A 23,724-nucleotide genomic window follows, 5' to 3' on the forward strand; every position below is an offset into this window, starting at 1 on the left:
AAATAAAAAACATGTCAAGCAAAAAAGTGATTTTTCAAGTGCATTTTTGAAGACACTCATTAACTGCTAATAAATATTCACAACAAATTTTAAAGGGCAGAAGTTAAAAAAAAACACAATTAGCCAGATGTGTTTTGAACCTAATGATTTCACTTATAAACCATACAATTAGTATCTGAATATATTAAGTAGGTACATGAATGCTTCATGCTGGTTACTAAATTGCTTTGTTTGTCAAATGGATATATTACTTTACTCAGAAATAAATTTATATAACTCAAATTAGGAAACTGTGAAAAATAATTTCAAAGACTTATTACTCAGAGTAAAAGTATGAGACTAATTAAAACTAACTCTATTCAAATGCTTTCCAAGACCTAAATGAAAGGAATAATTTCCTTGGAAAATAGAGTTTCAAAAAATCGATTACAGCACAGAGGCAAGAGTTTTAGGAAGAGAGATGAAGAGAGAAACAGATAGCCAGAGTATCATAGATTAATTCAATACAATTTCCTATTCCTGATAAACACAAATCTCTAAACTAAAAGGGCTTAGTCTAGGCCCAGCACAGTGGACTTCAAAATGTATTAAGTTACAACTACAGGCCATGCCATTTCTGTGGAGGAGAAATGTCCCCATATATACACCACATGTATAATATAGATACATATGTCTTTATATGTAATGATGTGTGTATATATGTGTGCATGATATAAATATATATTACATATATATACACACACATATGTAATGGTATGATCATGAGTTGAGTACTGAATTAGAGCGAAGGAATGAATATTTGTCCTGAAAAACAGATCAAGAAAAATGGAGGATCTATGGATTTTTAAGTCACTGAGAACTGTCTTAACGCAGCAGAGTGGGTAGAAGGAGAAAAACCTGTATTCCTCTTGCTAATTCTTAAATTGAGTCAAGGAAGAGTGATAAAGAAGTATACCTGCTGTCATCAGTAAACAGGAGGGCTGCAACTGGTTCATACTAGTTAAGGAGACACAAATTTTAGCACCTCTTCCTAACCTGGCATTCAGGGACATCATAGTAATGCTTGAAATTGACCTTGGAAGAAGTATTTTTTAGATAGAGCTTGGCAGAAACTATAAATGAAGTCTTGATTATTTACTTATTTTTTTTCTACCACGCAGGCATTTAAACATTCATCAGCATACCACTTACTAACAAATTTCCATGGATTCACTAATGAACAGGGATTTCTTCAAGAGCCTCAGTGAAGCGTATTGTGCTATATCAAGGTGGTTTGGGCTGGTGTATTTCCTAGACTCCCTGTCCCTGGATGGTTCTAGATTTAAACTCAGCCCAAAGATGAACGTGCACGCTATCTGGAAGGCCGATGTGATGCATGCAGACTTCACCCCTAGAAGCCACTGTGCTCAGAGCAGCTGAAGGCCACCCCTGAGGTGCCCTTGGGTCGGCTTATCCTCATCGTCCCCCACTTCACACCTGGCTCCCCTTCTGACGCCTGGGTCAGCTGGCCAGCAGGAGCCTCAGATGCAGGGATGGTAGCGCCGTGGAGGTAGGAGGTTCCTGTGGACAAGCTCCCTCTTTGCACTTCCATCTTTGGTACTGGGTGTGTATGGCCCCTCTGATTTTTCTATAAGCTTCCCTGGTCCACCTGCACCATCACTTAGAACTGGCTCGTAGCTTTGTCTGATCCTCTCACTCCTCCCTCCAGAAACTTTCTTCTCCACCTCCTCCTTAACATTTGTGTGTGATCTGATTCCTGTAATCAATCTTGGCAACTGCAGAGGTTGTGCTCCCAGACTGAACTCTGACTAATTCAGAAACAGCATCAGGGAACAAAGATGCTCACATCACTTCTAGGTCCTGAAATACACGGGATAGGAGATTGAGAACAATTTTGTAGCAGTAATTGTTGTAAATAGGCATGCAAAGATGGATGCATTTAATTATGATAGTCACATAAAGTGCAGCATTTCTCTCCAGGGATGTGGTCCCCGGCACTTTCCTCAGCAATTGCAGAACTTCCCAGCGCGCCCAGGTTCTGATGCTAAAAGCACAAACACGTGGTAGCCTCAGTGAATCAGATTGCATATCAGGTTAGTTAGAATCACATGCCACTGGTGTGCAACGAAGGCGTAGCCGCGTGTGTTACGCTTCACCTGTCCCTGGTGGAGGCTGCGGTAGTGCTCAAACCTTTCTAAGGACAGGAATCACCTGGACACTCATGGAACCATCCAGGAGCCTTCTCTAAGCCTGTCCAATCAGAACCTCCAGGGAAGGAGCCCAGACACCTGTGCTACAGGTTCATTTTGACAATAGGAAGTCTTCAGAAATTTGAGAATAGATGGTTAAGTCACAAGGTTACGCGATTTTGTAAAATTTACAAAAGGAAGCTATTTTATCCACTACCAGTAAGACGCCTGCCTCTTCCCCACGTTCATCTCAGCACACGTGTCCTGCCCTTTTAGCTAGGTGACCTGGAGGGCCGCAGGCACTTTTACCATTGAGCTGAGGGCAGGTTCACTTGCTGAATTATTTCATTTGACTTTGTAGAATATCTTCCCTTACTTCGGAGTCACTTTCCTGTACGGTTGAGTCATTCCCAGTCCTCTTGGCATTAGAAGAGCTTTTAGGAACACAAGCGCATGGCTCGCGGCTTGCCGGGCCGCAGGACAAAGGCCGCCCGCTGGCTGCACAATGGGGCTGAAGGTTCCAGGTCACTGAGGCTGGAAGTCCAAGGCCAGGGGCTGGCCAGGCCACGCCCTGCCCAGGCGGTGCCCTCCCTGCAGTGCCAGGCCCGCGCCCTCTCCAGGCTTTTGCCCACTTCTCCTGCGTCTGCTCTGCCTGTGCTCGCTGACTTCTCGCTCCTCCCTGGAGCTTCTCTGTATCTGAATTTATCCCGCCCCTAAAACTCTCCAGGGATCTGGAGTAAGGGGTCCCATATTCCGTCGGGCAACCCCTTAACTAAAGGTAGCGCCTTCAGGAGGTCCTCCATGCACCTGGGTCCTGCCTGGCACGTGGATTGAGGCTGAGGACAAGTGCCCTGGGGGCTTCCTGACTCAGCCTCCTGCACCTGCCACCGGCGGATTCACGCGGGAGCGGAGGAGCCGCTGCTCAGATGCCCAGGACGCGGGCAGGTCAGTCAAGCACGGGAGAAAGGGCCGACGCCTGCGTGGACACAGGAAGAAAACGTTTATGGTCTTTCATTTACCAGCCAAACCCTAAGTAGTACATGTGTATCCAACAATTAACTAAACAGAAAATTCAGATAAAAGGAGCATTATGGAAAAGTATAAAGATGAGTTTAAAAAAAACAATGGAAACATGGCAATATTTTGGTATAAATTTTAACCAAAATAACAGATCATACGAGTTCAGTAACACATTAAGAGAAAGAGATGAGCTTTGCCTGGTGAATAAACTCTTGATGTTTGATAAGCCAATAAATTAAGAGGATTAGAGCATACGAACCCACTGGAAATATTTTCAATCTCCTGATCATATGAAACAAAACACTGACATTGAGCAAGATAACCTAAAGCTAAAATAGGCCAGTGCAGTGAGGACACTGACAACAAACTAGGTATTCAATATCACTTAAAAAATACTTCAGATAGCAAGCACACAAGATAATTGAAGTATTCTAAAATCTTACAGCTTATATTCAAAGCACACTTTAGAGCATCCCCCCAGTTTTACAATCCAGTAAATGTAATTCATATTCCCTGTAAGTTATGAAGAACAAAAAACAGTGCTAAGCATTTATTGATAAATAACACATTTCAGACAACAATGTTGGAGGCAAGAATTATCTTTTATTTTTCTACAAAAGATATCATAATAGTTTTGGCAAAGAGTATGCAGATGAAAATCCAGACAAATATATATGTTAGAGGTGTTGTCAGGCAATTAATTAATTTTTCCCCAGATTTGTGATGTTTTTTAATATTGCTAAATTCTATAATTTATTATAATCTCCCCTCTCATAAATAAGTATAGACTGTAAATAATTGTGCATTCATAAATGTATTCATTTTATTTTAAATAGTCATCTGTACTTCTATTAACTATAAGTCCCTAAATTTGGATTTACCTTTGCTTATAGTAGATAGTCAGTGAATATTTGAATATATACCTAATTTCCTACAAGGGATATCTTCCTTCTTAGATACAAATGAACTGCTCTCAGCTTGTGCCTGAGGCTTGGGGTAAAAGAATGGGAGAGAAATTGATGGGCATAATTTCCTTCACCATGCTTTACTGGTGGGAGCAACCTTGGTTATCTTTTTATTTTTGAGATTTTAATACATTAACAACTAGCTCTTTCCATGTTGACTTTATAAAATGAGCTTTTTTTTAAACAATAATTTCTCATTAAAAGAAGAGGACAAGGAGTGGATGTGGCTCAAGTGGTTGAGCTCCTACTCCTCACATGGGAGGTCCTAGGTGCAGTTCCTGATGCCTCCTAGATACAAACAACAGCAACAACAACAAAACAACAAGCAAACAAATGGGAAGACCAGCTCAGGGGAGCCGATGTGGCTCAGTGGTTGAGTGCTGGCTTCCCACTTATGAGGTCCCAGGTTCAATCCTTGGCCCTGGTACCTCAAAAAAAAAAAAAAGAGAGAGAGAAGGACTATATATACTTTTCCAGAACATCAAAGAGCTTAAGAAAAATATGTAGATTACCTGACATAGTAGGAAATTAATACCTGATAGTAAACCTACCTTATGGGTCTTTATTTTTGATAACTTAAAAAATGTTTCTTGAAAAATAACTTACATACCGTAAAGCACACGTATCTTAAGTGCAAAACTCGAGGAAGTTACACAGGCACACACACAACTGCCAAGGTCAGGAGACCCAACCTGCACAAGGCCTTCCCTGGCTTCCCAGTCCGTTTTCACAGGAATTGCTCACCCCCAGAGGTCGTTGCTCTTCTAACTTCTATCATAAATAAGTTTTGAGTGTGACCCCAAATTAGCCCTTTGCTGCATTTTCTTTACCTCCGGCAGGTCTACACGTTCTCTGAGGGACATATTTGCACAACTGTTTCACTAGTTTTCCAGAACCCCAATAACTAATACTTGTGTTAAATTATTAATGACACATTTTCCATTCATATCAGTTAATTAATAGTTGGTTAAAAACACCAAAAATAAAAAATAAAAAAACCCAACTTGTATAATTAAACAGGATGCTTCTCTCTGGCTCATGTCTGTGTGTGACTGGCTTGTGTGTAGTGTACCTGAATGCAAGTACTGGTACACAGATATTCTAATTTTCTCTATTTCAGAGGCCTACTGAAAGGAGAAAGAAGAAATATATTTATTGGCCTGATTTATTTCTTCTCTACAACCCTCTACTAGAATAGTTACAACAGATTCCTTCAGATTGGTCCAGGAAGACTTTCTTGAAATGGTAAGTTATCGGCATAATGGTGTATTAGTCAGACGAAGGGATGCTGCTGCAAAATACCAGAAATCAGCTGGCTTTTATGAAGGGTATTTATTTGGGGTAGAAGCTTACAGTTACCAGGCCATGAAGCATAAGTTACTTCCCTTACCAAAGTCTGTCGCCAAGTGTTGGAGCAAGATGGCTGCTGACATCTGTGAGGGTTCAGGCTTCCTGGGTTCCACGCTTTCTGGAGCTTGTTTCTCTCCAGGCTCAGCTGCCCTGCTTGCTCCACAAGGCCAGCTGTTGACTATCAGATACCGGCTCTGTCTCTCTCCCCGTGGCTAGATTCTCTCTGGGCTCAGCTGTTCTGCTCCTCTGTGTGCTTACTTCCCGGGCTCCAATATGAAAACTCCAACCTCCCTTCTCTGCGGTGCAGTTTCTCTGTGAGTTCCCATCCACCGAGGGGGCGGGGACTCAACATCTACTGAAGTGGCCCAATCAAAGGCTTAGTCATTATTTCATCAAGTAAAGTAAAACCTCCAAATCCAACACACCCTAATATATCTATACACCCAGAAGACAAGAATAGTTTACAAACACAATCCAATATTTCTTTTTGGAATTCACCAGTAATATCAAACTGCTACAAATGGGAAGAGTGAGAGAGGCAGGGGTGGGTAGAAGAGTGGTAAACACTCAAATCTAAGGAGAGAAAATATGCAGCATGCATGTAATGGAATTAACAAATCATATTAAAGATTAAGTAAACTAAGCATGTATTTGGGTACATGTGGAAGCTGGGGAATGGGAGGCAAGTGGAGAATAACAAAGACAAAGAGAATCAAGAAAGGTTATAAAGGGCAAATAGATAAACTTAGCCAGTAGGAGTCAGATTGAGGGTGAGGCACGATTTCTGTGGAAAACAAGCAGATAATGGAGGTCTTTCACTTGGTGAAAAAGACAGACCTTAGAATTTGACCCATACTTACTTCGTCGGAACTTTAAATTTGTGGTGCTTTAGCCAAATATTTAATAAGTGCCTCCTGTGGCAAAAAACTCCCTCTTTTTTTTTGTTTTTTATTTTTAGCTTTTGTCAAGTAACACTGTCAAAATCCTTTATTTTTTTTAGGTACAGCATAGCGCCATCCTTGGATTTTTGCCTTTCCCTGAAAAATGTGCATTACTAAATGCTGCCTTAGGGGCCTAGTATCTGAGTGCAATCGGCAGTAGGCAGTCCAAGGTCTCCCCTCATTTTCTCACTGACAACAGGTTTTGCAGTTACTTTGAGTCTGTAAATAAGTTTTAGGAGGAGGCTACTTAAATGTAGATACTTCTAATTTAACAAATTGCAGTATTTAATCTATCTTTTTAAACCGAAAGTCTCCTATATTCCAGAAAGGGAGTCTCCCTTTTTTGGGGTCACTTTCTGCAGTCGGGGTCCAACTTTAACTGTGGTTAAGCTTAATTCATAACTCAGACTCTAACTGAATAAATTGCTAATTCTGTTACTTGGGCAAATTACTTTACTTCTTCAATAGCCTCATTTGTAAAACAGAGATAATAGTACCACCTCTTTCAAGAACTGGTATGACTATTAACTGAGGTAATTCATGCGACACTGCAGACAATTTAGCTTTTAGGTCACTTCTGTCACTTGCCCTTTGTACATTTAGTATGAACATTCCTCCTGTTTTGTTTCCTGAAGTTTTCTTACCATTTCCCAGTATGAACCATAGATTTTAAGATTACTTAAAACCCATTGCAAGAATCCAGCCTCCTGTAAATGTAGATATATCCATCCTCCATCCTGCAAGCGAAGCTCGTATATTCATGCTCTGCTGTGAATTCTGCATTCACGCTGGCTTGCTACACTTATTTTCTTTAGCTTTCTTGGCACACAGAAAACTACAATAGCATGTTTCAGCTCAGAGATCTATGACTTCCTTCATGTCAATTTGAAAAAATTTGCACCAGTGCTGCTGAGGCTACTGCTCAGATGATTCACTAAAATGGCTAGTTTGTCACAGTTAACTTCAGGCAGCCTTAGAGCCACAGGAATACTGGCAAAATTTCAGCTTCACTCTTCAGATATTTAGACCTTGGGCAGACATATTAGCCACAGTGTTTATGGAGTGTGCCTGGTTGGAAAGAAGCAACTGGTGCCATTAGCTAGACCCCTGGGAAGGGCCCTCGAGGGCTCCAGAAATGTAATACATCAACGCGCTTCTTCAGATTATGCAAATACACTTTTTGTAGAGTCCATGGGCACTCAGATTTTGAAGCAGCAGATGTTTTTGAGAGTAAGGATTACTTTATTTGCTTGTTAATAAATGTATTTACACAAATTGTACTCCTACATATTTACATAGTATTCTTTGTCATGCTTACTCCTTCCCATACCCACAGCCTCCCATGACAAGCTTCCAACATCTTCTGCGTATCTGGTGGAAAAAGGCAAAGGACAGACTGTCAGCCACTTGTACCTTGAAGCCCTTCGACAACTCCCCACTCTGATGAGAGGGGCTGTGTCCTTCGAGAGTCCACCAGGGCCTGCAGGACTGCAGCCGGCCGCCTCCTTCTCGAGCTGCAGCCATGACGTTTCCTTCATTTCCTTCTTTCTTTTTCAGGTTTATTTTTATTTTTTTTATTTTTACACTTTTTAAATTAAAGTTAATAGATCACAAAGAATGTTACATTAAAAAACATAAAACACATAAGAAGTTCCCATATACTCCTTTCCCCACCCCTACCCCATCATTTTTGTAAATTGTATTTTTTGGAAGATATATACATCACACACAGAACAATGTTACATTAAAAAATGTAACAGGTTCCCGTTACCCCCTCCCCCACCCCCTCACCGTACTGCTCCCACACCAACCAACCTCCCCCATCATTGCGGCACACTCATCGCACTCGGTGAATGCATTTTGGAGCACTGCTGCACCGCATAGATAATAGTTCACCCTGTAGTTCACACTCTCCCCCAGTACATTCAGTGGGTTAAGGCAGGATATGTAAAGTCCAGCACCTGACCCTCCAAAATCATTTATGACAACTCAAAGTCCCCAAAATGCCCCCTCATCACATCTCTTCCCTCTCCCGGCCCTTAGCACCTACTGTGGCCACTTTTTCCTCCTCAATGCTATAATTTCTTCTATTACTAGTCACAATAGCTTTATAGTAGAATATCAGTAAGTCCACTCTAACCCATATATATTTTTAAAACATTTTTAAATACTTAATTTTTTTAGAATTAAAAAAATCTTCCCTCCTTCCATGAATCCTCTGCTCAGGTTTTCTGCTGGGTCAGAACCAACCCTACCTCCCTAACCAGATGAACACCTCACCTAGTTAACTGCTGAAAACACAGAGCTATCAGCTTTTTAGTTTTTTTTTCTTAGATTCTCCCATTGGACAAGCTACTCCTTTCCTTTGGCATACGTATTTCAATCTGCAGTTATTTACGTGCACATTTATTTGCTTACTGCCTTCCCTCTTAGACCATCAGTTCTGTGACAACGGGCACAGCGGTTTGTCCAGGCTCAGCTCCTGCTCCTGCTCCTGGCACTGCGCCCGCCTGGGGCACAGATGTCGGGTTGGGTCAGTGCTGGCACTGAGCCCAGGGCTCCAGGAGCCAGGGCAGTATACCTCAAGGAACCAGGAAGGAGGGATGGCAACGAATTCAAGATCTAGAAACCTCCTGCCTTCTGAAGTATGTTTTGGGAAGTAGGATGCAGGGTCACCTGTCTGCCAAAATGACCCATTAGGGATGTGGTTTTGTGAGCTAAGATTAAGAGCTGAATTTAAATGTGCTTTCAGGGAGGAGTTCACACTGATACTAAAATTCTCAGGAGGTTTCCAGCGAATGGAAGTGGCAAGCATTTAAGATCCCCTAATATCTGCTCAGGTAAAAAATGGATGCGCACTTCTAGTTTGAATAAATGACTGGCGTTTCCAGGGTCTGCTCGCGTGTCCCCCTCCTGAAGCTTTGGGATTCATTGTGGTGGTAGGTGAAGAGGCTTGTGGTGGCCACAGGCAGTTCCTTTCAGTAGCAGCTGGTATAACCGTAGTGAACTGTTGGCTGATGACAGTGCTCAGGACACCATGGGGTCCTGACCTGGGGTGAGAGTGGAATGTGACACGGTCTTTTCAACGGACTTCTCCAAATATAGGTCTATGTTAGGGAACAGACGTGTTGACTCTATTTGGTCCATTGGCTACTTTGTTTACAAATTCTTTACAAATGTATGATCTAAACAACTTTGAATTCCAGTGATACAGATATTATTTAATTATTTGGATTCATATTCTCACATTTATTCACATAAGGCTATTAAAAATTTGAATACAGGGTACCTGAGGATCTACTGGTGGTGGTTTTATTACTTTTTCTTGCATTTTTTGGCTTATCATTTTCTAAAACTATAAACAATGATAACTACACTACAAACTTTTATTTTGTCATGGGCAATCGTAGGTAATTTACAGGGACACTTCATTTTATTTAATCCAGTCCATGGCTTTCGATGAATTATTAGCAGAGAATAGGTCTCTTAGGAGTATTTTTGAAATAAATAAATATGAAGATTAGCATTCTAATTCTAGGTCTGCTAGGTGTGCTCACTCTCTTTCACAACTAGTATCATCTTAAAAAACTATACAACCATGAAAAAGTTATTTTCACCTTCAAAAGGAAGGAAGTAGCTTTTATTCTTTCCTTTTAAATCTACATTTCTAGCAGTAGGTAATCCAGTAATTTTTAAAGGTAGATAAATCTGTTTTTGTGTAATCTTAGTTTTTGTGTAATCTTAGTTTTTGGAAAAGTAAATCCTGATATTAGTAGATCTATTTCAGAAAACTTGTGTTTTTATCCTCTTTTTGCCCCCTTGGAATTAGGCTGCTACATTATTTCTCATTTCATTCCTACTGCTTCCAATGCTAACATAATGAAGTCACTTGGTAATCATCCTCTCAGTGAATCAGGATTTGAAGAACTAAATCCATCTCCATGTTCAGGTGCTGCAAATACCTGAAGACAGCTTTCTTACGCCCTCATCTTCTCTCCGTAAATACCACCTCCCATAGTTTAAATACACCCATTTACTTAATCATCCCTATTTTAAGCGAGATTTAGTAGAATGGTCATGGGAAAAAACAGTTTAGTTTAACTTGGAAACTTACTTTATAACCTAGAGCAAGTTATTAACAGTCCTCAAAGTCTTGAGAGTGCTGCGAGCTATAAAGTTCTATGAACACGTCAACAATATTGCGTACCTGACATCAGGTAATGAGTTTACTCCTACCACAGTCTTATTAATTGGTAATTGTTATTGGGTTTATTTTGATTTTGCTAATTCTCCAAATCCATCACTCTAAATGTACCCATGCCTTTATTTATTCTGTTTAAAATGTGGTGCTGAGACCTGGACCTCATGCTCTAGGAATCTCTGTCCATGGTAGAATGCTGTAGGTTTCTGTGAGCTTTACATCTATTATGAAGGCTAAATCAATAGACATTGTCTATGGTTGTTCCCAGACCTATCAGCCCAGAAATCAAAAAAGAAATTGAGACTATTCTGATATGAAATATAGTTCTAACTAGATAAAAGAATACCACTGATAGTTTCCTTTTGTAATCAATCACAATTTACTGTTATTTTACTTTTTTCTCCTAAGATCACACTGCAACAATATCAAGTTTACCAGTCTCTAATTATCGGTACCATGTATACCCAATTCAAAAAAAAATGTGGGCCACTTTTATATGGCTGCAGTCTTCTTTGAAAATTCTTATACCTCTAACAATTTTTATTATTGCCTGGATATGGTTGACCTAAAAACTGAATTAATTTAAGGATGAAGTGCTCTTTCATTACTTGGGACTTCAGTTCCCTCATTCGTATTTTTCCCATGTTTTTACTACACTTAAAATATTAAGTCAGCATACGTAAAATTGATTTTGTTGGTACTTCCCCTCTATGAATTTTAGATTTATGTAACTATCATCACAATCAGCATCCAGGAAAAGTTCCATCATCACAAAAACCTCTAATACTGTATTCCCTTAAAATCACTACCCTGGTAGTCATAGTCATTGTCCAATCCCTACCCTGGTAGTCATAGTCTATAGTTAAATTCTGTATTTGTCCTCAATCCAGAATCTGCTTTCCCGCCCCCCCCCCCCCAGAATCCTCAAATAGTTTCTCTAAATTACCTGGAAACAGAACTCCTCTTGAATTCTATAGTTGAATTCTGTATTTTCCCTCAATCCAGAATCTGTTTTTATTCCCCCAGAATCCTCAAATAGTTTCTCTAACTTACCTGGAAACAGAACTCTTCTTTAATTTGAATATTTTCTCTTAAAAAAATGATTCAGGAGAAAAACTAGAATAGACTCTTTATATAAATGAAGGTACTCTGTTCCTGAGAGTAGACTTTGATAGGAGGAGAGAATAAAGTAATATTTAGAGAAGCCGAGAGAGTATGTGGGCAAAACAGTAAATCAGGGATCTCAACAAGAGACAAATTTGGCTAGTATTATGATACAGTGTGAAAGGAAACATGATCTAAAAGCCAAAATACATAGATTATCATCCTACATATGTGGAGGTTTCACTAAATCATCTTTATGGCTCTGGTTAAAACTGCTGTCCTCCAGTTTTGAGTTGACTTGGTTCACTGGTTACTGTTTGTATTTTCCATATAACTAATAAGTATATAGCTGGAGTGCCTGTGTTCTCAGGGCTAGATGTCCATAATTAACTACTTGATGGAGTCTACTAGGCATCAGATATTAAAACACTTGTTCAAAATGAGCTCAAATTAAAATATAAGACATCACTTCATTTAAAGGATGTTTAACACCTGATTTTCATCACATTCAGTTGGTATTTAAATACACACCTGAAATAAGTTTTTTCCCTTCGTTTTATACTTAGATTATTAAATGTCATAAAAATAGAATTTGTTCTTACAGTAATCTTATTTCTATATGTATTTGTACAGTAGTATTTTTCATAAACTTCTTCTATAGCACACTTATTGGGTTTGAAACATTCTCGAAAATAACAATGATAAAGCATAACTTGGTTCTTTGGTTCAGAAAAAATATTATTTTTCTTTGTTGTTGTTAAATTAATATTTACTAAGTCCTGGGGATTTCCCTAAGCATTTTTTTTGGCATCAAAAGAGAGCAGCTGGGGAAGCAGACTTGGTCCAATGGATAGGGTGTCTGCCTACCACATGGGAGGTCCGCGGTTCAAACCCCGGGCCTCCTTGACCCATGTGGAGCTGCCCACATGCAGTGCTGATGCGCGCAGGGAGTGCCGTGCTACGCAGGGGTGTCCCCGTGTAGGGGAGCCCCATGAGCAAGGAGTGCGCCCCATAAGGAGAGCCGCCCAGCATGAAAGAAAGTGCAGCCTGCCAAAGAATGGCGCTGTACACATGGAGAGCTGACATCCACAAAGATGACTCAACAAAAAGAAACACAGATTCCCTTGCTGCTGACAACAACAGAAGCTGACAAAGAAGACGCAGCAAATAGACACAGAGAACAGACAACTGGGGCGGGGGAGGAAGGGGAGAGAAATAAATAAAATAAATCTTTAAAAAACTAAAAATAAAATAAAAATGAAAGCAAGCATTTCATCCAGTGTCTGGCACATAATAACTGTTCAATAAAAAAAAAAAAAAGAAGGAAAAAAAAAAAAGAGCAGCTAAACTTTCCAAATCGGCAACAGTTAAGGTGAATAAGTCTTATTCGAATATAAGGAAGACAAATCAGGGTAGAACCAAAATTATTTAAATGGGGTTGCCAGCATTTCAATTTCCACAAAGCTTTTAGCCTGCTGTTATCTTTGTTTTCACCACTATAACTGTATCAACTCCAAAGCTGCTTTTAAATTGAAATGCATTGTCAATTCGTTATTATGGTAAAGGGAATATTTAGTTAGAAACATGGATGTGGAGAAATGATGATACATTCGAGTTGTTTTTTAATCCAAATATACTCTTCCATTATCCGTCTTGCCATAACCCATGTAAACCTAATCACATCCGAAAGCAGTACTGGCAAAGCCCATTCACAATATGTTCTTTTTAAAGCTAGAGCAAATTGTTGTTCAAAAACAAATGGTATTACGGTGTCTGACTGACTTTGTATGCACCTAGCACCTCTGAACCCTTTAGCTAAAAGAACGAGGAAAGAAACATAATGATGTTAATTAGCATCAAACCCATGCCGAAGTGATTTTCTTTTTGATATTCAACTTCAGCTTAAATGAAATATGGGGTAAATTGTTGGCAAAGTATTTAAACATGAAATGAGCTGCAAACTAATTGGTTCCTCAATGGATTTTTTATGAACAGCTTTTAAATGCTATATAAACAACATAGAGCAAGCCCGATTTCTTCATCCCTTGTACTTAGATGTCCTTAGGCAAGGGAATGACAATAATCACCTTTTTTCCTGTCCTCCAATCCTGCCCCTCACCCTCTGAAGCTGGAGTTAGAGAAACACAGGGTCTTCTGGATAACCTTGAAGGGCTGTGATCTTCCAAACTGAGGTAGGTTTGTTCTGGAAGTGCATAAATGCGCAGATTGATATTTTCAGCAGGCCAGTGTTTCACTTGCTGCCGGAGCAGAGCCGTCAGGTAGGTAGACGTGCGACTATCGATAGTACTTTCTTCTCATTCCGGACACTGAAATGATGTTTTGTTGGATGTAAGGACAGATGTATAGGCATTTGATGACACATTAGATGCTAATGAACGAGGCTGAGATTGAAGCATCAGTTCTTCTATAACATGAAGTGACAATCCAGAGGAGAAATGTACATTAAAACTCGGTACTCCTAACACAAACCCGGTGCCCAAACAATCCATTGTGCTATACTTCTTTCCCCTGTATATTACTCTACCTCTGTTTATAGAAGAAGTCTTTCTCTTCCCTGGTTATCATGTTCACTTTTTAACTGTTGTTCAAACCGAACATCTCAGGTGGATTCCTATTCACTCCCCAGGGAAGAGATCACCTACTGTTGTGAATTTTCTCCTTAAATGTAGTCCACACTCTTAACACACGTTTTCCACATGCCTTATCTCTCTTTTATTTTGAGAACCACAAGGGCAAGCATCATGCCCTATCATGACTATAACTTTGGTTTTTATACCATAATTCTTAATACATAGAGCCTTGCCTAGAAGTCAGTACATAGAATGTGAATGAATGTAACAGCAAAACCTTTCTATAAGGACTATGCAGAGTAATGACAGTACACACAAATTCTGATTGTCCTGTGAGGCAGCTCACATCATTTAACCCTAGATATCAAATAGAGTGAAGAGACATCCTGGGAGAGAAATGTCAGGGAATGGAGAGCATTTCATGAAGAAATTCCTATGAGACTGACAAGGAATAGCTTGAGTCTATCTCTTGCCTTCTATAAAATGCAACCCTTTCCCCCTGACTATTACTAAATGGTTTTTTCTCCTGCTATCCTGACATTTTTCTCACCTGCAATATATATTCCATATTTCTCCCAAAGGAATTATTTTAACCTCCATATGTGATATATTCATTCTGGCTTAAATTTCTTCAATCTCCCCATACTATTCAAAGTAATATTCAACCACATTAGCATAATATGTAGTTCCTCTTAAACTACCTCCCATGCCTGTCGCCACATTTTTCCTCTGAAAAACTCCAGTCAAGGTATATATTCCTATCCTGTTAGGCCTCTGATGGGAATGAACTTTCCTTTATATCCTTAACTTATCTTCTACAAAACTCAAATTATGTCATCTCTTCTAAGAAACTCTCTTTTATACCTTATTCTGATTTGTGTTTCTATAGCAACTCGTCAAGCATTTCCACCATGAGGCTGGCTGCAAGCTGCTTGAAGCTAATGAATGTGCTTCAAATATAATAGAACATTATTTGACTCTATGTGTCATACATATACAGAAATCAATATTAAGACCTGTATTGCATCACAGAATATTCACTGAACTGAGGCAGTTTGGCAAATCAAAGAATGGGGAAAAAAAAGAAAAGATGGTTTGCATCCATCCCTGTTTTTAGTTAACTTTTCAGTCCATGTAGCTAGCCAGAATTCTGAGCTCATAATCCTATAAGGGACCTACCAGTTTCAACTTAATCTTGCTTCAGTTCTTCGGCATTTGAATTGTGTCACTAGGAAGGAAGTGGATGTTAATGAATTTTATTACAGAATTACATAAAACATTTAAAGTGTACATACTAATGGAAATGGGGGTCTCCCCTGGCTGAGCCCGGGTCTCGGGCCCGTGCCTTCCCCGCCGGGTCCAGGCCAAGCACCAGCACCCGCCACGCGGGCCCGCTGGGACCAGAGCTCCCTGCCCTGCCCGGTGGACACCCGACGGTCCGCTGCCCGCGAGGCCTCTGGCCCCTGCCCCTCTGGCCACAGCTGCAGCCCGGTGCCTCCTTCCCCCGGGGGGGACGGCAGGGCCCGTGGATCTGTGCTCGGGGCACGAGGGCACATGAGGGCACGGCGAGCAGAGGCGCTGGTCCTGGCAGCCCGGCTCCGCGGCCAGTTGGGCTCGCGGCTGGGAGACCGAGGCCCCGCGGTCCAGGGTGTCACTGGCGGCCGGCAGGTGTGCGGAGGCCGGGTCTCGCTAGCGGGAGACCTGAAGGAAGCGGCCTCCCGAGGGCATCTCCCCCACGGGGCGCGCGGCGCGGGTTGCAAGGGTCCCTCCCGCCGGCGGCAAGCGCTCAGGCGCCTTCTGGAAGGTCTGGCCGAGCGGGCGGCCGTGTCGCCCTCGCCTCCCGCCAGGCGCATCTGCAGGAGCTGGGCGAGCTCCGCCGTCAGCAGGCGCTGGCGACAGCGAGGCCTAGGCCAGTTGAGGCCGGGACGCCTGGAGGGGCTCGGGGTGGCAAGGCAGGGGGCCGGGGCCCCAGCTCTGCGGCCCAGGGCCTCTGCGAGGAGAGACCCGTGCCCACGGCAGCCCGGCAGGGCCCAGGCGCAGGTGCGCGGGCACCGAGGCCACGCCCACCGCCGCGGCCCGGGGGCGCTTCCGCTGCGTGCGCCTCGGGGCCTCCCGCTGCGGCTGGGCAGCCCCCGGTGCCAGGTCCAAGGGCCTCTGCTCTGGCCCCAGCTGCGCAGGCCTGCGGACAGCCTGGCCCCGATCCGGCCACCTGCCGCTGTCCACCTGGCTCCACGGTGGGCGTTTGCAGCCAGCGCGGCCGCCCGCATCCGACGCCGGCTCGTGGCCGCCGCTCCAAGGGAGAGGGGCCGCTCCCGCGCAGGGCGCGGCTGTGTGGCGTGAAGGCCGGGCGGCGTGCGGGGCGACCCCCGCCCTCCGGGTGGGCGTGGCTCCTGGGGGCGGCCCCGGCGGCCGAGGGCAGAGCCCGGCGCGAGGCCGGGAGCGCGAGGTCTGGACGCGAGGACCCGCTGCGACGGCCGAGGGCCCAGGGCCCGAGCTCCGGGGGCAAGGCGTGCGGGGTGGGGGCGTGTGTGTGTGGGGGGGGGCCGGGGGCGTGCGGGCGCGTGGGCGGCAGGCCGGGGCTGGGGTTGGCCCCGCCTCCTGGGCCGGGGCGGTCCTGGCTCAGGGGCGCCGGCTGGGCGTGGTGGCAGGTGCTTGGCCCGGGCGCGGGGTGGTGAGGCAGGGCCGGCCGGCAGGGGGCGCCGGCGCTCGCGCCTGAGGCGGTCGCTGCGGGAGAGTCGGGGGCCGGCCTGGCACCAGGGGTGCGCGTGGCGGTCGGGGGTCCGCAGGGCGCCGTCCACCGACTGAGCCGTCGGTGGCGCGGGTGCCGCGCCGTGGGCCCGAGGGCGGAGCAGGGGCCGGTGACGTGTGGGCAGGCGAGCGGCGGGGGTCCCGGGAGCCAGTGGCGTGCGGGGGAGGGGGGGCTCGAGGCCAGGTAGGGCCAGAGCGGAGGGCGGAAGCGGCCGCCCTCAGCCTCCGGGGGCGGGGCGGGAGCGGAAGCCTGGCGGCTGGCAGCGCGGCGGCGCGCAGCGGGCTGTTGAGGCTGCCGCCGGCCGCAGCCAGCGTCGACGGCCATAGCACCCTGAACGCGCCCCATCTCGTCTGATCTTGGAAGCTAAGCAGGGTCGGGCCTGCTTAGTGCTTGCATGGGAGACCGCCTGGGAATACCCGGTGCTCTGGCTCTTGCCACGCGCCGTCCCCTCCCTCTTGCTCGCGCTCCTTTTGCCCGCCCCGAGCCCGGCTCCCCGTAGCCCTCAGGGCCAGGTATGCAGGCCCCCGGCCCCAACCCCAACCCGCGCGCGCCCTTCCCTGGCGGCCCAGCCACGCAGGCAGCCACGCAGGCGGCGGCCACCCAGCCCTTCCTTGGAGCTCGCAGCCCCGCACCAACCCACACCTGGCTGGGGCCCGCGGGGGCCCGCGCCCACTGCGCCTGGGCCCAAGAACCCAGGACCGCTAGACCTGTCGGCGTCGGGCGGGCCCTGCCTCTGGCCCGTGCCCTGGAACCGTGCACACCGGGCCTGCCCCTTCTCGCCTTTCCCTGCCTTGCCTTGAGCCACGCCGATGGGCCCCAGGCCACAGACTTCCCGTGGCCCCCTGAGCGCAGGGGACAGGCCCTACCCAACTTCAATAACACAATGAACCCTATTGTAAACAATGGACTAGAGTTAATAATACATCTCTAAAAACGTCCATCCATTAATTATACCAAATGTACCTCTCTAACACAAGGTGTTAATAATAGGGTGGTTGGTATATTGGAACCTTTGTTTTATATATTTTATGTAGTACATTTCTGTATATCTACAACTTATCTGAAAATATTAATTAAAAATGGTAAAATACACAGTCTGTCAAAATACATGTATGTTTAATATCTTAAAATATTATATTTTCCAAAAAATTAGTGGTAAGAGTGACAATGATTTTTCATATCCTTACAAAGGTCTTTAATGTCTGATTCAATAGAAAATACCTGGATTCTCATATCTGCTGCTTCTTTCAATCTGTTTTACTATGCTGCCTTGATTGAAGTACATGAAGAAAATCAAGTTTCAATCAGATATGTATTTGGAAAAGAAAGGAATATTTTGACAAACTTTCCAGATCATGATGAATATTTTTCTTTGATACTACACCAACATTCAACTTTCCTTAAATAACGGTTTCTAATGGTTAGTTAAAACATGAAATCTGAAACCTCATCAATTAATTTTTTGTGCTCTTACTTTAAAACAAATGGCCTCTCTCAGGAAACTATTAAACTCATGATGGCAAAAACAAATTTTCCAAAATTATAATTTTCTCAAAAGCCTGCATCTCATCAATTAGCCACAAATATTGTCAGTTGTTTCCCTTAAAATGACAGGTTCACCTGATTTCTTTTAAGAACATAGCTTCCAGATAACTTGTTCTGAGAGTCCATGGTCTCCCAGTTATTCTTTTAAATAAAAATGTTGTTCTATGAATAAAGCTACTAGATCATCCCACAACTCATAGCAATCGTGCTGCACGTGCTTTTCCTGGATATAACCTTGTACTCTGGTATGCAGCAGAAGTGCTTTACACATACTTCCATTTTGTCACAATGGATGTTTAAAAATGTGTGCTCATGGATTGATAACTAATGAAATTTATACATTTTTCCTGCTTTACCAAGAACATTCTTAGGCAAAACTGGTTTTGCTTGTATTTGTTTATTTTTATTGCAAGTACACAGAAGTGAGGGATATGAAAATAATAACTTGATTCTAGTGCCTTGATTCATGCTAAGACGCCAACAGTTTCACTGCAATTGCTTGTATACCATCATTGCAAATGTCAGCGCAGTGAAAAAGGCCAAAAATGTCCTAGTATTATTAAGAAAATTTCACTGACATTTCAGGCTCCCTTTAAGGATTTCTGGGATGCCTAGGGGTCAGCAGACCAAGCTTTGGAAATTACTGTTCTAACAGACATAGTCGAGTTACTTTCCATGATAACTACCTAGAGGAAATCTGCACTTTGACCAATCGCCTAAGAAGAAAGAGGCTTATGCAATTTTCAGAAAGGCAGCAATATATTTACCATATGTTTAGAGTCAGAAGAAACTAGGTTTGAATTCAGCCACGTAACTTAGAATCCTATAGCCTTTGGCTAATTACTTAACTCCTGTTTTATTTTTTCCTTTTCCTTACTTGCTAAAATAAAATTTAGGTATATTGTAAGAATAAAATTAGAAGGCACACATACACCATCAATACTGGCATATTGAAAATATCTGATAAATAGCAGCCCCTATTATTTTTGTTCTTGCCAACAAAATATGTATGATTTAGTGGATATGTATAACTTTTGATGCCTCTATTCAATGTTTACTGCATGAGCAATGTTACAGGTGAATGTGGCTTACAGTAAAAGAGCCAATTTTAATACATGTGCCATGACAGGTGATTCCTTCTAAAGATAATAGCACTAGAATATTAATGCAGATAGAATTACAGTATTCAGTTATTTTGAAAAATTATATTTCATTAATGTCTGTCCTTCCGTGCATCACCATTTTAATCAGAGAATTTTGTGTATGAGTCATTGTGGCCCTGTGAGAAGAAAATGCCACAAGACTTGGTAGAGCTAATTAGCAAGTCTGGGACACCAGAAAAGAGTCACAAAAGGAATGGGCACTTGTTTCTTATTTTAGGAAAGTACTCTTCACATATGAAAATGACTCAACTCTTGCAAGAATTCAAGGCAAATTGAATTTTTATCTTTGTCTTACATAAGAATCTAAAGTGTGAAAATGAGAATGGTGCAGTTATATCAAGATTGGACTTCCATTCTGTTTAAACCTATTTCGTTGCTGTTAGCATTAAATGAAGACTGTAGAAAAAGATAAAGAATATTGGGAAGCTATGGCAAAAAGTCAGATAGGTTGGATTCATGTTCCAGTTCTGTTACTTAGTGTATGTCTAACCCTGAGTAGTTCCTTAATTGCCCTAAGCCCCCACTTCCTCAGACGTGATGGAAAAAATATCTACTTCAAGGTGGTTCTGAAGGATTGAAGTGGGGCAAACTATTAGAAGTACATAACATCCTCACGTGGAATGTGTTGCCTAAATATTTGTTTCTTTACAGCTTTTGGTCTAATTATTACATTATGGGAGGCTCACAGATGTATTAGTGAGGAGAGAGCATTTCAAATGGACACACTGGTGTGTAATCAGGTAGACATGCACACATATGCTTATTTATATACTCTCAAGGCATGTAGGTCCTTCAGTTTTGACGTGTGTAGGGAAGCGCGGGATGTGTCTGGACAAGGAGGTAGTGATCAGAATTTGAAGAGTCTTGTGTGTCAGGGTAAGGGAGAGTTGGGTTGTCAGTATCTCAACAGAAGCTTTACTTGGATAGTTCCTAAGTACAAGAAAACCTGATAAGAGTACATAATCAAAGCCACTCACTTTGTAATAAGAATTTCTAAAAATGTGTTCTTTAAGAGTTCAGTCATTTTAAGCCAAGTTTAGATTGCATGAATTTATTTTGGGAAATGAAGCTCTGCTATTTAGGTTTAGCCCTGAGGCCGATGGCAAGTTGTCAATATGGATTTTGGTGTTGAAGGCAGGGGACCCCTTATTGGCCGAGCCTGTGGGAAATCTTGCTTAACTGCTGAATTGCAGAAAAGTTTCCAAAGGCTTCCATCAGCCCTTGGTGGACAATTAGCAAAAGGAACTGCAGTGAAACAAGTACATTTTATAACATGCTAACAATTTACAACGCCAGGTGCTTTTTTATGAGTAGAAATCTCAAAAAATCTTTAAAACACAGAGAAGGGGTTTTAGCAAAATTGTCAGTTGTACTTCGCTTTAAAACATAGTCTAAACATTTTGGAAATAGCGTGTAACAAAGAAGTAGATTTACTATGAAAATTACTTATTTTAATGATATACTAATGTAAGTGGGACAGTCCGCTAAAACACGGCCTCAGTGTATGCCTCACATCCTTGATAGTGGTTTATAAAATTCTAAAATGTCCACAGAACTAAATGCAGGTGTCAGGAACTACCTTCCCTCTCTAGCTTCTTAGTGTCTATTCCAACCAGGTGTTCTTAATTAGCTCCACCTGTAAACTTCAATCATTTCATTCCTGGAATTTGGCTCTTTGCCTTCCCAAAAAGCAACTATCTGTAAAACTCTTGCCTTACTTACAAGTCTCTTATTGTCATCAGTGCCTTTCACAAATTCCCACATTGTTTGAAGATAGCTGGGTTCCAGAGTGTTCACCTCAATTTTGGCCACCCTTTTAGTTTTCCTCTTGGTTTGTGTCCATGAAGCTTTTGGGCAACTATTAAGAGCCTTATATTTGTTCATGTTTTTTACCTTGAATTGTTCACATTCCCTGACTAGATCTTATTTATAATTGTCTCCTTTTTTACAACTGGAAATGTGCTTCCTAGATTCAGAAAATTTTCCAAAGACCTTAACTAGCTACTCACATTAAGTTAGGACAAACAACCTTCTTTTGGTTTGTTTGTTACATTTAAGTGCAGTTTGAAGAGAAGTCAGTCTGATTTACATTTAAATGTAAGTCACCTGGAACACTTAAGAAACTTGCTCAAGAGTTTGAGGTCAGGATTTGAGGAGGACTCTGCTGTGCACTTTGTTTTTTGTTCATGTAGAGGTAGCTGGATCTGGTGGATCTTCTAGCTGGCCACCTCACTCACATGCCTGGCCCTTCTGACCACCCTCTTTCTCTGGGCATAGCCTCTTATCCTTCATGGCCTCTCCAAGTGGTTTGGCTTGTCACAGCCTAAAAGTCTCAGGGTTGTCTGACTTCAGACATGGTAGCTAGCTCCACACAGAAGTGTTCCCACAAGCCTCGCTGGAAACTGCAAGGTTCCTTATATACTACCCTTGAAAATGCCAACATACCCTTAGCATTCAATTGGTTAATCAAGTCCTAAAGCCAGCCCAGATTCAAGAGAAAGAAAATATAGATTATACCTGCAGCTGGGGGACATGCCATGCACATTTTAAGAGGGAATAAGTTGATGTTTGATGTGTGAAGGTAAGAAAATAAGTAAACTGAAAAAAATTTATAAACTACTTTTTCAAGAAGCTTGACTGTTGAAGTGAGAAATACAATAAGAAAGACTGGTAAAAAGGAGTTGTTGGATTGAGGGAGGTTTTTCTTTTGTTATATCCTCTCCCATTTACCAGTTGTAAGAAATTCCAGTATATACTGAGGGAAAACAGAGAAGCATGAACTACTGGAAAAAACAAATTGACAATGGATTAATAGATGAATCAATGTTATTGAGCATAAACTAGGGAATATTAATAAAATTAAAAGATTCAATTTAGGTGGAAAAGGCAGTAAGAAATAGACTAGAGGATCAGGAATTGGACACTTTTACCTAAGTTTTAAACTGAATTTATAGGGAAAGTTATCTGCTGGGACAGGGAGCTAGAGATGTATAGAGAACTTGCAAAGTAGGATGAAAGTTTGTAATAGGTATTATAAGGACATAGTGGTATAACTCATAACTAATAAAAGTAAAATTATTAATATTTAGTGCTGTGTTTAGAAACAGATTAAAAATTTAATTTCTAATGACAAGCATACACAATTGAATGACTTTTACTACTAGTACACAACAACCCTGAGCTCAAATGACTGCCTGACTCTTGCTGATGGGATAGCATAATGAGTGTATTTTACCCTTTCATTTATGCTTGAGGCTAAAATCCTATGCATTCAGTGTTCTTTTTTATTTTTTTTTCATTTTTCCTTATCTTACATAGTCACTTCTTTCCTGCATAGATTTTTAATTTAAGGAACAATAGATGGTAATATATGAAAGAGATGAAATACACAATAAAATGGAGATGAATATCCCATTGGAAGATCCAGATAGCAGAACTCAATGTTTTTTTACATACTATGAAGTTAACATTGTACAACAAATTCTTTTATACTTTTCTTCCTTACTGGTCTGATCCTATCTCATGGATTTAATTCTCATATATGCACTCATGATTTTCAAATCTATGTCTCCAACCCTGACTACTCCCTTGGGAAGCAGACATATTTATCCAACTATTTAGTTAACATTTTCCACTTACGTGATATATATTAGAATTAGGAGCTAGCATATCATATTAGCTCTACCACTTATTTTCTATGTGACTTAGAGAAAGTTACTTAATATATCCCATATCAAACCGTTTTCTTCTGAAAATGGAGGTAATATTTCCTATATCATGTTTTAGGTAATTGTGGATTGAATCATGTCCCCCACAAAAGGTGAGTTCGGGTCTTAACCCTGGTCCTGTGGGTGTAAGCCCATTGTACGTGGGACCTTTTGATGAGGTCTTTTCTTGTTAAGGTGT

At 42.2% G+C, this 23,724-nt stretch overlaps 1 long non-coding RNA gene and 1 pseudogene across 1 annotated transcript; both read left to right on the forward strand.

The window, feature by feature from the left end:
- On the forward strand, positions 1-8,221 carry LOC131275610 (uncharacterized). Its single transcript, XR_009183021.1, has 3 exons — positions 1-1,549; positions 5,295-5,419; positions 7,802-8,221. It is a non-coding gene; the product is annotated as an uncharacterized lncRNA (long non-coding RNA).
- A 9,201-nt stretch (positions 8,222-17,422) lies between these two features.
- On the forward strand, positions 17,423-17,541 carry LOC131275725 (5S ribosomal RNA; annotated as a pseudogene).
- Positions 17,542-23,724: the final 6,183 nt, after the last annotated feature.

This window comes from Dasypus novemcinctus, chromosome 23 (assembly GCF_030445035.2).
Source record: "Dasypus novemcinctus isolate mDasNov1 chromosome 23, mDasNov1.1.hap2, whole genome shotgun sequence".
NCBI classification, from domain to species: Eukaryota; Metazoa; Chordata; class Mammalia; order Cingulata; family Dasypodidae; genus Dasypus; species Dasypus novemcinctus.